The sequence below is a fragment of the Salmo trutta genome, chromosome 31, assembly GCF_901001165.1.
Source record: "Salmo trutta chromosome 31, fSalTru1.1, whole genome shotgun sequence".
NCBI lineage: Eukaryota > Metazoa > Chordata > Actinopteri > Salmoniformes > Salmonidae > Salmo > Salmo trutta.
This window is the reverse complement of record NC_042987.1, coordinates 19,934,137-19,939,846: the sequence shown is the minus strand read 5'-3', so window position 1 is coordinate 19,939,846 and position 5,710 is coordinate 19,934,137. Positions and strand designations below refer to the sequence as shown.

The 5,710-nt window shown below is 43.4% G+C and overlaps 1 long non-coding RNA gene across 2 annotated transcripts; it reads left to right on the top strand.

The window, feature by feature from the left end:
- Window positions 1–238: 238 nt before the first annotated feature.
- On the top strand, window positions 239–3,496 carry LOC115169714 (uncharacterized). 2 transcript variants are annotated; one of them, XR_003870907.1, is made up of 3 exons: window positions 239–526; window positions 2,030–2,231; window positions 2,520–3,496. It is a non-coding gene; the product is annotated as an uncharacterized LOC115169714 (long non-coding RNA). The 2 variants fall into 2 exon arrangements; XR_003870908.1 differs by having other exon boundaries at window positions 242–526; window positions 2,054–2,231.
- The last annotated feature ends 2,214 nt before the right edge of the window (window positions 3,497–5,710 follow it).

Here is a 5,710-nt window from a genome sequence, read left to right as displayed (position 1 = left end):
TGCAAAAGTTATATAAACAATAAAAATGATCTAATTCACTTGTTTTGGCATTGTTAACATATGTTTCCCATGCCAATAAAGCCCCTTGAATTTAATTGAATAGAGGAGGCAGAACATTCAACAATACGTTTGTTTATGATTCGGCTGTGATGCTCCAAAATCTCATCCCTTTTGTTCGGCCTATCCAATGATCGTGTGGATGTGCGTTAGGTTGCTGTTTATTGGTCAGAGCAGCAGAAAACCTGTCAATCAAGGAATGTAAGGCAACGATGCTGGGGCTTTACATGTATAGTATTGATGCGCGTACCATAACCGTACATCGTATGTAAAGGCAATAGGCTATAAACCGATCTAAATCCAGATATTTACCTATAGCGTTAATAATCCTGTGGGGTTTTGTAGATGATCCGCGTCGCGTACGGTCAATTTGATTCCTTAGTAGGCCCACTAGACTAGATTCCTTTTATGTCACTCGCTCAAAAATGTGGCACGGATTTTACAGTCGTAGGATGACAGATTACTCAAGGTAAGATCCCGATATCGGACTAACAACGAGCATGTCATCGAAGTCACTGCATGTATTGCACTGTATTTTTCAAGGAAATTATGTGCATTAGATATGCTGATCAGGGCCTGGTTTCCCAAAAGCATATGTCTTTCAGTGGCTACCCGTCATTGAGGGCAGGTGGGGCAGAGCCCCTCATTTTGATTTATTTATTTTGGCATCGATGTGTCACATCAGTTTGCGACAATGTAAAAAAATGTTTTTGTTAATAAAGCCGCATACAAACATGGTCTCTTTTTTGCTTTCTTAAGGCAGCACCAAAATGCAGGTGTTTCAGACTAGCTCAGTTATTTCTTTGGTGGTGGGGCAGCCAGCGGAAAATACAGAGCGTAGTGGTTAGGGTTAAAGCTCTGCTGTTAGGATGACTTTATGTAGGCCCTAACAGTTTGTGGGCAACGTTTGTCACCGTTATAGTGCAATTAATGTATTGTTTAGTGTTGTGTTGTGTTATGTAGCGGGTTTTGCTGGCAAGTATCAAAACAAATTGGGGGGAGTTTGCCTAACCAAGATATACATGCTAAAATCGCCACTGTTAAGGCTAAAGACATCTTAGAACCTTAGGATCCTATGGGTCTAACAATGAATTTAGCCATTCTAATGGTGAACTTGGCCTTAAAATGCTTTTGGGAAACCGGGCTCGGGACTGCTGTTTGGAGCCATCCTTTGAGGAACAATGATGGACAAAAGATATGTATGATCTGCTATACAGGCCGAAGTATCACGATCCTCTTCGTCAGAAGATATGTTGAAATCGCTGTCGGAAAAAGTGGACCAATATGCAGCGGATTGCGTGCTCATCATAATTTATTATAATGTGAACACCACGAACAAAAACAAGAACACAATGACCGACAGGAACAGTATAGCAGTGCTAAAACAACTACCTACAAACAACAAGACCAAACACACCCTAATATATAGGACTCCCAATCAAAGGCAACTAGAAAACACCTGCCTTCAATTGAGAGTCCATACCCCAATTAACTAACATAGAAACAGAACAGATAGAAAACCCATAGAAACACAAACATAGAAAAGAAACCCCAAACCCCGGAATACATAAACTAACTACCCTCTGCCACGTCCTGACCAAACTACAATAACAAATAATCCTCTATACTGGTCAGGACGTGACACGAAGAATGTGTGCAGTGAGTGCACCCTATATGGTTGACTGAAATTTATTATAGGGATCTAATTTCGATTTAATTGTCTATTTAATTGTAACATTCACCCACAGATCATCACAAAATGAGTGGCACCTTTATTTCCCCAGCAAAGGTTTTCAGTCCAATCAATAAAACTCATGCAAACTTTCTGAACTCCATCCCAATGATCCAGCTATGATTGGTGAAGGCCTAGCAACATATACATCTTTAAAGCTATTATAATGAAATATATACTGTTGATTGTAATGATATTCAGGTCAATGTACAGTACATATTTTGACTACTATTTCTTCAGTGTTGTGAATGACACTTGTTTCAGGAGTGGCTATGTGAACATGTGTCAGCGATGACCGAAGTTGAAGTGACGTATGCAGACTTCATAGCCTCCGGTAGAACTGGACGAAGGAATGCCCTGCATGATATCCTCCAAAGCCCCACTGACCCAGACGCCAGGGATCTCCCCCTGAGCCTCTCTCAACTCAACATCAACCCAACCAGTGAGATCTTCATTCAAATGATCCTGTTTCATGGGCTGCGTTATTATAGTGTATTTGTTTTAACCAGGGTCTACTTGATTCCCTATAGTGCACTACTTCTGACCCAGATGCAGTATGGCCCTTGGTCAAACATAGTGCACTATATAGGGAATAGGATGCCAATTGAGACGTAGCCATGATGTTTCAATACAAAGAGCTATCATTATTGTATTTACTGTAGCTGTCACTGTGTTGCAGCATGTAGATAACATATTCTTTACATTTTCCATATTCTTTATATTGGAGCAGGGGCTGACATGGAAGAAAGTCAGGAATCGTCCACAAACGCTCTGCCAAAGTCAGGGCAGAAGAATCGGGGAAACTTTCAGGCCTAAACACTGAGTCGGCCTGCACTCACCACCACAAAGTCTCCCAAAATCACACAAACGGTGTAGTTCGTTATGAAAGAAAAACTGTAGTCAACGGGAAATAATTAAACTGTGCAGAATTCGACACAATGGTTCCCTCATCCCTTAGCTGGGAGAGACACCTGTTTTTAATATGGAGATTGGGCCAAACATCCTCGTATTTAACAATGGATTAGGGCTAAAGCCAGACTGAGGTTGGCAAATAGTGATTTAAGTAATTCTTTAGGATCCATCTACCTTACTAGAGGATGCAAGGAACTGCAAAGAGCATGTAAAGATCGGGTTATAATGGTGCTGGTTGACAGTGTAGAAACTACAGGTGGACTACAGTTTATGTGGTTGCTGTAGTGACTGAAAGGATTTGAGCATTTTGATCTCATACTTCCTTCAGAAACATCATCCAGACACCGCCCCATTTTTTTATAGTATATGTTATACAGTATACGTCATGAATCACAGGTTTTTGTTAAACAACACCACTACCTTGGATATCGGCATTATTTACAGAATAGATTACACTAGGTCTGTCAACATCTTAATTTGTGCAGTGTTTCTTTAAAAATGCGCGTACACTATTTTATACTTTTTGTATGCTTTGTTTGGAGTTTTCACCTGAGACTGTATCACTATTGATGTCGACCACAGATGTAGCAACCAGTACTTTAAGATAAACCTTTTTAATTCCAAGTTAATGTAACATTTTGCAGTGCTGTTGTTGAAGCCAAGCACCACTAAAGTGGGTGTGTATGTGTAATAAATGCTTACCAAATGATATGATGGCATTATGCACCAGGGTTGGGGTCAATTCCATTTCAATCTATTCAGACAGTAAACCAAATTCCAATAGTATTATTATTATTTTATTTTTTTCACCCCCTTTTTCTCCCCAATTACATGGTATCCCATTGGTAGTTACAGTCTTGTCTCGTCGCTGCAATTCCCGTACGGACTCAGGAGAGGCGAAGGTCGAGAGCCGTGCGTCCTCCGAAACACAATCCAACCAAGCCGCACTGCTTCTTGACACAATGCACATCCAACCCGGAAGCCAGCCGCACCAATGTGTCGGAGGAAACACCGTACACTTGGCAACCGTGTCAGTGCGCACTACGCCCGGCCCGCCACAGGAGTCGCTAGTGCGTGATGGGACAAGGACATCCCTGCCAGCCAAACCCTCCCCTAACCCAGACGACGCTGGGCCAATTGCGCGCCGCCCCATGAGTCTCCCGGTCGCGGCCAGCAACGACAGAGCCTGGACTCGAACCCAGAATTTCAAGTGGCACAGCTAACACTGCGATGCAGTGTCTTAGACCACCCGGGAGGCCCCTCAAATTCCAATTCCAAGCCCAAATTTTCCTAATTGAAAAGTATTGTAGAGAATTGGAATTTCTGTGTACTTCCTAAATTGTCTGGAATTGACCTCAACCCTGTTACGCATTGTGTATGCCTAAAATGTCGCTGATGGGCAATTTCACTGATGCAGTCATACTAAACTCAGCAAAAAAAGAAACGTCCCTTTTTCAGGACCCTGTCTTTCAAAGATAATTTGTAAAAATCAAATCAAAATAACTTCACAGATCTTCATTTTAAAGGGTTTAAACACTGTTTCCCATGCTTGTTCAATGAACCATAAAAACAATTAATGAACATGCACTTGAGGAACGGTCGTTAAGACACTAACAGCTTACAGAAGGTAGGCAATTAAGGTCACAGTTATGAAAACGTAGGACACTAAAGAGGCCTTTCTACTGACTCTGAAAAACACCAAAAGAAAGATGCCCAGGGTCCCTGCTCATCTGCATGAACCTGCCTTAGGCATGCTGTAAGGAGGCATGAGGACTGAAGATGTGGCCAGGGCAATAAATTGCAATGTCCGTACTGTGAGACGCCTAAGACAGCGCTACAGGGAGACAGAACGGACAGCTGATCGTCCTCACAGTGGCAGACCACGTGTAACAACACCTGCACAGGATCGGTACATCTGAACATCACACTGCGGGACAGGTACAGGATGGCAACAACAACTGCCTGAGTTACACCAGGAACGCACAATCCCTCCATCAGTGCTGACTGTCCTCAATAGGCTGAGAGAGGCTGGACTGAGGGCTTGTAGGCCTGTTGTAAGGCAGGTCCTCACCAGACATCACCGGCAACAACATCACCTATGGGCATAACCCCACCGTCGCTGGACCAGACAAGACTGGCAAAAGTGCTCTTCACTGACGAGTCGTGGTATTGTCTCACCAGGAGTGTTGTCGGATTCGCATTTATCTTCGAAGGAATGAGCGTTACACCGAGGCCTGTACTCTGGTGCGGGAACGATTTGGAGGTGGAGGGTCCGTCATGGTCTGGGGCGGTGTGTCACAGCATCATCAGACTGAGCTTGTTGTGATTGCAGGCCATCTCAACGCTGTGTGTTACAGGGAAGACATCCTCCTCCCTCATGTGGTACCCTTCCTGCTGGCTCATCCTGACATGACCTCCAACATGAAAATGCCACCAGCCATACTGCTCGTTCTGTGCGTGATTTCCTGCAAGACAGGAATTTCAGTGTTCTGCCATGGCCAGCGAAGAGCCCGGATCTCAATCCCATTGAGTACGTCTGGGACCTGTTGGATCGGAGGGTGAGGACTAGGGCCATTCCCCCCAGAAATGCCCGAGAACTTGCAGGTGCCTTGGTGGAAGAGTGGGGTAACATCTCACAGCAAGTACTGGCAAATCTGGTGCAGTCCATGAGGAGGAGATTGCACTGCAGTACTTAATGCAGCTGGTGGCCACACCAGATACTGACTGTTACTTTTGATTTTGACCCCCCTTTGTTCAGGGACACATTATTCAATTTCTGTTAGTCACATGTCTGTGGAACTTGTTCAGTTTATGTCTCAGTTGTTGAATCTTGTTATGTTTATACAAATATTTACACATGTTAAGTTTGCTGAAAATAAACGCTGTTGACAGCGAGAGGACAGTTCTTTTTTTGCTGAGTTTATGTAGATCAATTGTTACTATACTTTTCCTTCCTAATTAATATGGAAATGTTTTCCCAAAAGGGAGGCAAATGTGAAACACTGAACA